The sequence below is a fragment of the Tenrec ecaudatus genome, chromosome 14 (genome assembly GCF_050624435.1).
Source record: "Tenrec ecaudatus isolate mTenEca1 chromosome 14, mTenEca1.hap1, whole genome shotgun sequence".
Classification (NCBI taxonomy): Eukaryota; Metazoa; Chordata; class Mammalia; order Afrosoricida; family Tenrecidae; genus Tenrec; species Tenrec ecaudatus.
Window position 1 is genome coordinate 96,466,727 of NC_134543.1, and position 12,314 is coordinate 96,479,040.

Sequence of the window (12,314 nt, forward strand, 5' to 3'; positions counted from 1 at the left end):
TGCAAGACTAAATTTTAAAATATAAATTTTATCTCTCAACCTAAGCTCTGTCAAGGTCAAGACACTTTTATGATTATACCAGCCATTTAGATCGTTCCTAAAGAACTGGGAGTCCTGGGAATTGAATCATGTCAATGGGATCTCATTTTTATCATAGCTGTAGAAAGTGGGGACCTTCAAAGATTTTTTTAAATTAAGGAACAATGATAAGTAACTGGAGCCAAATTAGGGTTGCAAAGTGGATACTGCATGATTTCCCATATAAATTTTCCCGATATTGCCCTTGTTGGATGAGAGGATTGGGCAGAATCAGGGTCATGGTAATAAAGCTTTCTTGGCATTTCTCTGCTGAAGCGTTGGCTAACTTTCTCGAAACAATCTCAGAATCTGCATATGTGATTGGTCTTCGGCCATGCAGAAAGTCAACAAACGAAACGTCTTGACCATCCCAGAGAACAGTGGCCATGACCTTGGTTCTTGATGGGTCTACTTTTCCTTGAACTGACTGCTTCCACCACTTTGTAGCCCTGACTGTGATAGTGCTATGTCTTCAGGATCATGCTTGTAAAACCATGTTTCATCTCCTGTTATAATTCTCTGAAGAAATACTGCAAGATCTTGATCTCATTGGTTTGAATTTCCCTTAAAAGCCCTGTTCAGGTCTGCGGTTGATCTGGGCACAATGTTGACACCCATAGAGCAAAAAGGTAGCTCAACTTTAATTTTTTTCCATCCAAATTGTGTATGCAGACTCCATCGAGATGGTGTTGGCGGTTATTTCTGCTGCTAACGGTCAATCCTCTTCGATTAGGGCACTGAGCTTAATTAGTTCCTTGCAAATTGATGTGCATGGTCTTCCACTGTGGGCTTCATCTCCTCGTGCCATCTGAATTTGAGGTATCCCTTTTATAAACTGGTGGTTTGGGAGGCAAGGGCATTGTCCTCATCATTTTGGGGGAAGTATCAGTGATTTTACCATTCTTCCATCCCTTGAAGCTTTACCAAAAGTTTGATCTTGTTTTGGTTTTAGCATAATTCATGTTTCTCTGATAGAGGCCTTCTCCTTAGTGCCTTAAACAAGATCCTATGCTGATGTGTTAGGAGAAGTTGCCCAACCATAACTCCCTGTCAGTGAGTCAATTCCAAGTCACAGCCACCCTACAGGACCTGGCAGGACTGATCCTTGGGATTCTCAGGAGAGCACAGCTTTCCAGGAACAGCAGCCTTGTGCCTAGGGAGCTGCTGTGGGTTTGAGTCGCCAACCCCACGGTCAGCTGTCCAATGCCGAATCCACTGCGCCACCAGTGTTTCCTCTAGCAAGTTCATATGAACTTATTTGGCTATAATTTTTAAAATCTATACATAATTCTTTTTAATGATATACATTTTCCCTGAACTTTTTGAAGACTCCTCCTAGAGGAAGTTCCTGAAGTATCACGTCTCAAAATAATTTACTTTTTCCTTCAGATAGCATGCATGCTTTCACTCAATTTAAAGTTTTATTCATTATAAATAAGTTAACCCAACTCTTCGAGTAAACACTTAAATTTTAAGAAACAAGCATCTCTTCTCCAGAGCTGCACAAAGCCTATGTTTGTTTTTTTTTCTGGAGCGCCAGAAGACAATTAAGCAAAGGAATCAATGACAATGATTCTCTTCCCAATGGAAGAGATGTTCGCAGCAGCCAGATCCTCGGTGTAATCTTGAAAGCCCTTCAGACATTGCATGATAAATGAGATGGATCTTTGAGAAGCATGAATAACTGCCTTTCCAGGGAATTGCATGTCAGGTCAGCGCCAATCTTTAACTGAAAGGCAAAGTCCTACTAACTTTGGAATAACACTCCACAGCGCCTATTCTAAACCCTGGTCATCTGGAATTCCATCAAAGGAATGACAATTTTAGCAAAGAGAACACTTCCCGTTGAAGAGAGACTATATGAAGGCCTTGGGAAAATTAATCTCTGCTGCCAGCCTTCATCAGAACATTCGCGTCATTGGTATTTCCCACAACACCTCTATTTCCATGCCATTGTTTACTACCTTACCCAGCATATCTGCTTGCGAAAATTAGGCTTCATATCATTATCACAATCCAAGTGTAGCTCAGTGGTAACATTTACATAAATCTTACATAGGGTTAAAGATTCACATCTTGTGTGGCACTTTCATGTCTTCTCTTATTTGATATGCAACACCAACCCCTTTAAACAGTCAGGGCAATATTATTTACTGCCTTTTGTAAGTGAGGAAATTGAGGTTCAAAAGTTAGAAGTCACCCACCTTCCAACCTCAGAGTTGAAACTATTGATTGTACATCCCATCCTCTCTATCCAGTCCCCCACCATGTTGTAACATAACAGAAGGAAAAGTAAGTTGAGGAGCTGTCCTAGTTATTGAAAAGCATGGGTACAATTCCAAATCCTGAGGCAGGTGACACAAGAGCCAGCTTGAAGAGACTCCCACTGGTCACATTAGGTATCATGTGAGCACTAAAATAAATAGAGCCAGGACCTTTCAGTTAGCAGCTTAGTGCTTAACACAGTGTACCACCATGGAGTCCACAGAAAAGCAAAGGAGTTAAAATGTTAATTTTTGAGAAGCAACAGTTCTTAGCTATTTGTGGAACAGTGAATTACTTGGTATGGATCTTCCAGTTATTCCAAAAACAAAGCCAAGAAAACCTTACTGCTACTGAGTCCATTCTGACAGGTGGGAGCCCTGGTGGATTAGTGGGTTACACGTTGGCTGCTGATGGTTTCAGCAGTTCAGACCGGCAAGCTACTCTGAGAAAGACAGAAGTGGCTTTCGGCTGCCAGAGAGAAGTGGTCAGTTTTACCATTCTACCAGGTTTAAAATGAGAAGCAGAAGTAGGGTTATCACAACCATCAAAGAAAGAAGAGTCCGGGCTAGAGAACAGGGTCTAACTGCCTTTGTGGGTCTCTGAGAGTGTTCTTTATTACAGGAATAGAGAACCTCGTCTTTCTCCCTCAGTGCAGCTGGCAGTTTTGAACAGCTGAACTTGAGGTTAGTACCCCAAAGTGTAACCAATATGCCTCCACGGTTGCCATGAGTCAGACTCAAATTGATGGAGATGAGTTGGGTTTGACTTATACCTGAGAACATGGTTTTTATAACTTCTGCCTTCTCAACACCATCTCCAGACCACTTCTTTCTCCCACACCCTAGCAGGGAAACAGATTCCAACTTTTTCCGTGGGTAGGTTCTAAAGAACAAATCTTTCCATATGGAAAAATAATGACTGCAGGCCAAACCAGGTATATATACATTTTCTCTTCCAATGGGCTCTGAGTGTCACAGTCTTTTAATTCTTCCTACATAATCTCCCACAATCCCCACCGTAACAATTAAGATGTTAAAAAGAAATTATTTTGAAGACCTGGCTGTGCCTGACCCTATGCATCATATTTCTGTCAGTCACCTCATATACCTGTACAAGTGGGACATTGAAAAACAAAGACTGAAGTAGAATCGACGCATTTCAATTGTGGTGCTGGTGAGGCTTATTGAAAGTACCATGGACTATGAGAAGAACAAGCAACCCTGTATTGGAAGCAATACAGCCAGAATGCGCCTTTGAAGCAAGGATGACGAGCCTTTGTCTCACCTACTTTGGACCTGGAGTCAGGAGAGACGAGTCCCTGGCAAAGGCTCTCATGCTGGCCACTGTGCCACACCCACCCAAACTCACTATCATGGAGTCAACTCTGACTCACGGCGACCCTATAGGAGAGGGTAGAACTGCCAGTAAGGATTTCCAAGACTGTAACTCTTTACGGGAATAGAAGGCAACATCTTTCCCTGAGAAGGGGCTGGTGTAGAATTGCTGACCTTGTGGTGGGCAACCCAACGCTTAGTACAGGGGCAGAGAAAAAGGGAAACGTTGCAATCAGGGGCTCAGACATAGGCACTATCGGGAGGATAGCACCAAACCTGGCAATGTTTCGTTCTGTTGCACAGAGATGGGTTGCTATGGATCCAAACAGATTTGGTGGCAACTAACAAAAGAGCCATTAAACTTTTCAATTTGCTCAAACCCCCAAATAGTGGAAATCGCATTAATATAGACACCGAGGGGGGAAACTATAGAGGATACATTGAGAAAAGTCGTAGTTCAATTGGAGAAAGATTGCTGGGTGTGGCAGGAGTTCATGAGTGCAGACTGAGAAGTTCAAACTTAGTTTGTCAGCAAAGAGCAGTTAAACACTAAAAGCGGAAAACTTTAGAAAACTAACAAATTTAGAAGAAGGACAAGAGCATCAACAGAAGAAGTCAAGCATGAGAATTAAGAGAATGTGAAGCTTGACTTCCAGATGAATTCTTGTGACTAGCCATTGGAAGCCAGGCACTAAGAAGTAACTTGAGGTCTATCATGTAAGTCGTTATCTGATACAGAGATTGTTTATTTGTTATTTTTAAAAAATCAACTATTCTAGAAGAAATCATGTGGACTCTTTATGCGCCATTAGATTACATAATGGGGAAAATCTTCAACGACAATTTTTAGCACAAATGAAGCTACAATAGTCAGATGGCCGTCTGCTTCTTATTTCGAAACAGTACAGACTCAGAGCAGTCAAGCAGAGTTTAGAGAAGAAATTTGTGTTGAGGCTCCACTGTTGTGGTTGGTGGGTATGGGTTTCCAAGGTCTGTCCTGATACTTAGAACTGGCAGTGCCTGGGGAGTGGATGTAGAAGGCATACCATTTCTCTCAGGCTACCTTCACCAATGATCACTTCTGCCAGCCAGTCATTAAGAAAAACAGGTAGTGTGTGTGTGCGCGCGTGCGCGCGTGCATGTGTTCCACCTCTGGTGAGAACTTCAAATTAGGGCATTGTACCTTATCGATTAAGGAGAGCTCTCTAATATAAGATAAGGTGACAGTGTCTAACTGCTACTGTCCTGCCCTGTCCCTGCTATCTCGGTATAGTTATAAATAGCCCCTGCTTTCACTCTCAAAAGCTGTCCAGTCAATAAATTGTCTGGACACTCTAGGTTTAAAATACGTGATGAGCAGATGTAGAAGAGTCGCTACGCTCTTGTGCAAGTTCTTCTAACTGGGCATGCCGTCGACCCTCAGGAGCAATAACTAATGTGGTGACTATTAAAAGATTTAGAAGAATAAAGTAGCTACAGAATCATCTCTTTGAGCGCAGTACCAAGGGGATGTTGGAGTCCTTGTCCTCATCCCTAAAGTAGCTCCATCGCTTCACAATCATTTTCTGAATAACCCAGTTGCTTAGTGAACATGAAAGATGGACATGAAATGTGATATATCTCCTCCTTCGTAGATAACTACTGATGAGACTGTCATGTAAGATAAATTACCATATACACTTGCGTATAAGCGGAGTTTTTCAGCACATTTTTTATAGTGGTAAAATTAGGTGCCTCGGCTGATATTAGGGTTGGCTTATACTCAAGTATATATGGTGTTACTGTTTATAAATTTAGGACTTAAATATTCTTCTCTTCTCGACATTTCTTCTCAAAGGGTATGAGCAAATAGGCTGACAGTTTGTGGCTTAGTTTTCCAGCACATCTACAGACATCTACAAAGGTTCCTTATCCACTAGAACTCAGTATAACTCAAAAATCAAACTTGGAATTTAAATTTCCAGGAGGTCACAGTGATCCAGTTCAACAGCACCCAAACCATCTACATTCTGCTTTGCCAAACTGGTAACATTTTCAACATGGAATATCCATAATGCAGGAAATTCCAGTTCTTGGGCTCAGACATGAAGGCCCTCATCTATTAGTCTTAATTTGGATATGTCAAAACATAGTTTCGCTTTTGTTTCCTTTTGTAAGTAGACAGGTACAGCATGCACATGGGATTCGCAGAGGCGGGGACAGTGTACTGTTATTAGATCACATAAGTGAGTAGCAAGTCTGAAAAGATTCCGTTTGAGAGGATATTTTGTTTTTATTTCTGATTTTGCATGGATGACTTGTGCTTATACTATAAGAGTCACTGGAGAGGGTTTATAGATAATTCTTTTGGGCAGCTTGTTCCAGGAGGTGCTCAGTTCTAACAAGACTTCATGATAAAGAAGAGATTTTTAAATTACTCTACACTAACTGTAAAAGTTCTTAAATAACTAACGCACTCCAACTGTAGTTAAGTCTGTTCTAATTCATGGTGGCTCCAGAGGACAGAATGGGTTTGCTCTGCAGGGTTTCGTGGACAAGTATTGCAGGAGCAGGCAGTGACCTTTCTCTTAAAAATCATTCTCTAAATGATCCACAGCTTTGCTCCTTTTGTTCCAAACCTGGCTCTGGGAAAATGGAAATATCTTGCAAGTAGCCGATAGTGTCATCAATGAAATTTTCTTATTTGAAGCCATTGAAATTATGTCTAAATTAGCCTGGATAAAGATTAAAGTTTTAATAAAATTTAAATCTAAATTAAATTAAAATTAACAGCTGGATAAAGCAAAAAAAAGTATTTCAGTATAACTGTAAACACTAGAAGAGAAATCCCAAACACGGGCGGTTTTAACCACCAACTATTTATTATCTTACGCTTTAGGAGGCTAAAATCCCAAATTCAGGGCACTGGTTTTAGAGGAAGGCTTTCTCTCACTATCGGCTCTTTGGGAAAGTCCTTGTCTCCTTTCAGCATCTGGGTTTGGTGTCTGTTGGAGATCTCCATGTATCTTGGCAACAATCTTCTCTTGTATCTAGGAAGTTCATAGTGCACTGAATCTGGGTCCAAAGGATGTGCTCTGCTCCTAGGTCCATTTTTGGAGGGCACCATTGGATCCATAAGCTCCTTCAAAGTGTCTTATTCATGATTTTTCCTCGAGTTCATTGTCTATAGCATTACAAACATATATTACATTGAACTAAAATTAAGATTGGTCTTTCTTGCATTGGAAAATCTGAATGTGGTCCCTGGCTGCTTTTCTCTTCCACATTTTTATTAAATACTTTTATTGGGGGCTCTTACAGCTCTTATCACAATCCATACATTCATCCATCATGTCAAGCACAATGGTACATATGGTACCATCATTTTCAAAGCATTTTCTTTCTACTTGAGCCTCGATATCAGCTCCTCACTTTTCCCTCTCTTCCCCACCCTCCTTCATGAACCATTGATAAATTATAGATTATTATTTTTATATCTTACATTGTCCTCTGTCTCCCTTCGCCTACTTTGTTGTTCGTCCTCCTGGGAGGGGGTTATATGTCAATTCTTGTGATTGATTCTGATAATAATACTAGACATTTCCCTTGATTTTGGAGTCTTCATTAAATAAAAGGATCTTTAAAAGCAACTCTCATTTTTGTTTTAACTCTCGTTTTAATAGGTAGCCTTGTTGCCTATGAGTGCCATCAAGTAGTTCCGCTGAATAGCACCACTAAGCATAACGGAAGGAAAGAAGCCCTGCCCAGTCCTGCGCCACCCTCACCATTGACCTTATGATTGAGCTCCTGGACGCAACCACGGTGTCCATCCATTTTGTCAAATGTCTTCCTCTCTTTTGTTACCCTGCTGTTTTACCAAGCATGATGTCCTTCTCCATGGACTGGTCTCTTCTGATAACACATCCAAAGTATGTGAGACCAAGCCTCCTCATCCTTGCCTCTAAGGAACATTCAGCTGTATTTCTTCCAACACAGATTTGTTTGTGTTTTTCGTCAGTGCATGATGCTTTCAATGTTCTTTGCCAGCGCCGTAACTAGGCAGCCATAAAGTAAGCAAACAGGACGGTTCTCTGTGGAGCTCATGTTCTGCCTTCAGTCAGGGTGGATTTGGAATAGGTAGACTATTCATGCACACCATTTATTTTTCTTGTTCTAGAGAATGCCTACTGAAAGCCTAATGTTGAATGACTGTATACTGTGTTCTTCTGCCAGCCTGTCAGTTTGTGGTGGTGTGGGTGTTGCTGTGACGCTGAAAGCCATGCTACCAAGATGTCAAATGCCGGCAGGGTCACCCATGGTAAACAGGATTCAGCACAATCTACAGACGAAGACAGACCAAGAAGAAGGACCTGGAAATCTTTCTTTAAATGATTTTTTAAAGGCCAATCAAAAATGTATGCATTGGACCTTTATACTGTGTTATCTATCTATCTATATATCTGTTTATTTTGAAGCAAAGGTGTCACTTTGAGGACTAAGGTACACCTGACCCAAGACATGATATTTCAATCATCTAGTGTGCATAAGAAAGCTGCATTGTAATACAGAACACTGAAGAAAGGATGAATACCTTTGAATTGTGTTGTTGGCAGAGAGTATTGAATATACTGTGGACTACCTGTATATAGAAAACAGCTGTCTTGGAAGATGTACAGCTCGACTATTTCTTAAAAGCAAGGATGCTTCTATTTCTGGCTTTGGACTCTTAACAGGAGAAGGCATCAAGTTGCCTAGACAGTATCGCCCCAAACATAGATATCTGATCAAATTACACAATTTGCAACAACAAAATAAATGACCAAATTAAGAAGGAAAGATTTAAGAGACCCTTATATACTCTGCTGTCTCGGTTTGGCATGTGGCAGACCTTGTGGCTTCAAAGACTAAGAAGATGAGGGCACAGGCTTCTGTGATATTGAAGAACTGGGCCCATCCACAAATGCCTGAAGACAGCTACAAGGATTTCCATTGTATGGCAAATCCATTATGTAAACACCGATTCTGATATAATATCTAAAACGCGCGGCACTTTTGCCAACAAAGGAAAAACGCAAAACGATCTGGAACAGACGGAAACAACCACAAACAAAACTTGGCAAGAACACCAAATTCAGCTAACACTCAAGGAAATTCAACTCCAAGTCCTCAGGTCCCTGATTATCCTCCAAACTCTATGTTGTTCCTTATTAACTTACCAGAAGAGACTAATGAGATGATGTTATCCACGCTGTTTAATGGGGTTCCTTGTTTTAAGGATATCAGGTTGGTACCTGGAAGACATGACATTGCTTTTGTTGGATTTGAAAATGACGGGCAGGCTGGAGCTGCCACGGATGCTTTACAAGGATTTAACATCACAGGATCACGTGCCACGAAGATCACCTGTGCCAACACATAATATCAGGGGAAGTCTTCTTTAAAGGATGTGGCTTTATTTATAATGTGTTTGATAACCTTTAGTCAGGCCATTTTTATCATTGGCATCAGGGGGGATAGTTAAAACTTTGTGGACCTAAGTAATTTTGTTAGCCTTAGAGAGTTGTGAAATAGGAAGGCCTTAATTTTGTACAGCAAACTTTTATTTGTATTCCAAAAATTAAAAAAAAATAAGAAAGCAAGGACTGTAAGATTTTGTCTCACCCACTTCTGATCAGTCCTAGAGAAGGACATCACAGCTGGTGAAATGCAGGTGAATGAAAAACAGAAAGGCCCTTAATGGGATGGGTTGACCTAGACCTTGCAACAGTGGGGTCAAACATCAAGAATAGTGTTAACATGTCTAGATTAGGCCAACGGGACTAGAATAGAAAAAATATTATTCCCTTTAGTACTAAGTGAAACTCACAGCCAATCCCAACTCATAGCAACCCTAGAATAGAGTAGGATTGTCCCATATGAAATGCTTCCAGTCCCCCACCGCCCTCACTATCATGATCCCAATTCTACCTTACAAATCTGCCTAGACCAGAGGATGTACACTGGTACAGATAGGAACTGGAAACACAGGGAATCCAGGGCCAAGCATCCCTTCAGGACCAGTGGTGAGAGTGGCGATACTGGGAAGGGAGAAGGAGGGTGGGTTGGAAATGGGGAACTGATTACAAGGATCTGCATGTGACTTCCTCCCTGGGAGACAGACAACAGAAAAGTGGGTGAAGGGAGATGTCGAACAGGGCAAGATATGACAAAATAATAATTTATAAATTATCAAGGGTTCATGAGGGAGGGGGGAACAGGGAGGGAGGGGGAAAATGAGAAGCTGATGCCAGGGGCTTTAGTGGAGAGCAAATGTTTTGAGAATGATGAGGGCAACGAATGTACAAATGTGCTTTATACAATTGATATATGTATGGATTGTGATAAGAGTTGTATGAGCCCAATAAAATGATTTGGAAAAAAAGAAGGATTGTCCCATGTGGTTTCCAAAGTTGTAAATCTTTACAGAGGCAGCATGCCACATCTTTTTCCTGCAGAGATGGCAATGGGTTAGAACCCTCGACCTTTTGGTGAGCAGCCAAATGCTTAACCACTGCAGTCCTAGGGCTTCTTTCCCTTTGTACAATAATTGTATTTACCTGAGAGATGTCCACCTGTAATTACTGAGTAGACAATAAGAAGTATACATCTAATGGAATAAAAAGGTAGTTACTATAAAAAGATATAAAGACTTGCAACCAATTTAAGTACTAGATCTAATGAGATGACTTGAGGCAAACTTAAGATCTTCCACAGAATCCACATGTAAAGACTGGGCGTGGGCTATGTATGGGAGGGGTGAAAGAGATTGAAGCAGAAAGATAGGAGAAACCCAGGAGAGTTGTCTATGATACATACCACAGGAGACACACATACGTATTGTCACTGTTACCAAGTACCCTACACTTGGTCACCACCATTGCAATCCTCTGTAGATCAAACTGAAACAAGACCCGGTCCTTCCCCATCCTCCCAATGGTTATGTTGGAGCTATTGTTGCAGCCACTGTGTTGCCCATCTTGCCAATGATCTTCCTCTTTGTCCCTACCCCTCTACCTTACCAAGCATGTAGTCCTTCTGGTCAGAGCTCTCCCGATAAAGTCCAAAGTATATGAGATGGACTATTGCCCCACTGCTTACAAGGAGCATCCTGGCTGGGTGGACCTCTTTCAAGACATGTTTGTTTAGTCTTTTGGCAGTTCGATGTGCTTTCAACAGTCTGCAACAGCACCATAGGTCAAATGTGTCAATTCTTCTTCAGTCTGGGTTACCCATCGTCACATGTATAGGAGCCAATTGAAAAGGTATGGCTGGGGTCAGGTGCATCTTTGTCCTCAAAGTCATAGCCTTGTCATTCAATACTTTAAAGATTTTTGTGGAATGATTTACCCAATGAAATACTTCATAAGATCTCTTGACTGCTGCTTCCATGGATAATGATTGTGGATCTAAGAAAGATGAAATCCATGACTATTTCAATCGTTTTGCCATTTATCATGATGTTACCTATTGGTCCACTTGTGAGAACTTTCGTTTTCTTTACATTAAGTTGTAGTCCACACTGAAGGCTGCAATCTTCATCCGCAGGTGCTTCAAGTCCTTCTCAGTTTCAGCAAGAAAGTTCTGTCATCTGCATGTTGCAGAATGTTAAAAAGCCCCCCCCCCCCTGTTCTGTTGTATGTATGCTAGCTAGGAGTTAAACCAGCCTCAAAGACAGGCAACAATACCATGAGTCAGTCTTCGCAGGATTGCAGTAGATGCAGTGACAATACCATGAGTCAGCCTTCGCCAATTGCAGTAGAGGTAGTGACAATACCATGAGTCAGCCTTCGCCAATTGCAGTAGAGGTAGTGACACTGGTGAGTGGAGAGGAATCAATGCCTTTTATTTATGATGCTGATAGAGACTGTTGGAACTGCCATGGACCATCAGATGAATAAACACATGTGTCTTGGAAGAAGTTGAGTTAGAACGTTACTTAGAAGTAAGGATGATGAGGCTTTGCCTCAAGTGCTTTGGACATGTTATCAGGAGAGAGTGAGTGTATCTCTGAGAAAGAAGACATCATGTGTGGTCAAATAGAGGGACAATAAAAAAGAGGGAAAGTCTCAAGAAGCTGTGTTGACCTAGAGACCACAACAGTAACCTCAAACAACTCTTGTGGGAAAGTTGCAGGACTTTGCTGTGATGAGTCAGGGTAGATTCCACAACACCCAACAAAACCATAGACAACTGTGAGGTGAGTGTGATTACTATCTCTATTTGTAAGCAAGAGGTCACCACCCAGCTGCCCATTAGGTTGTGGTGGCTTGAGTGCTGCTCTTATTGTAAAAGCTATGCCACTAGAAACTTCCAATTCCAGCAGGGTCATCCATGATTGACAAGCTTCAGTGGAGCTTTCAGAATGAGACAAACTAGGAAGAAAAGAAGATTCTATACTTATGAAAAGTAGCCGTGAAAATCCTGTGGACTAAAACAGAACGTTGTTTTATATAATGTGGCTGCAACAATGGACTTGATACATCATGCTATCTATTGTTAAAATAGCACAGGACTGGGTAATGCCTATTGTCCCACCAGGAGTCCAGCTGATTCAACTACCACCACCAGCACGAATACAGGCGAGAGAAGCTAAGGCATTCAAGCATGAAATCACCTGCT

The 12,314-nt window shown here is 41.4% G+C and overlaps 1 pseudogene; it reads left to right on the forward strand.

The window, feature by feature from the left end:
• The window catches only part of LOC142426719 (U2 small nuclear ribonucleoprotein B'' pseudogene), a 35,194-nt pseudogene extending 26,119 nt beyond the window's left edge, over positions 1–9,075 (forward strand).
• The last annotated feature ends 3,239 nt before the right edge of the window (positions 9,076–12,314 follow it).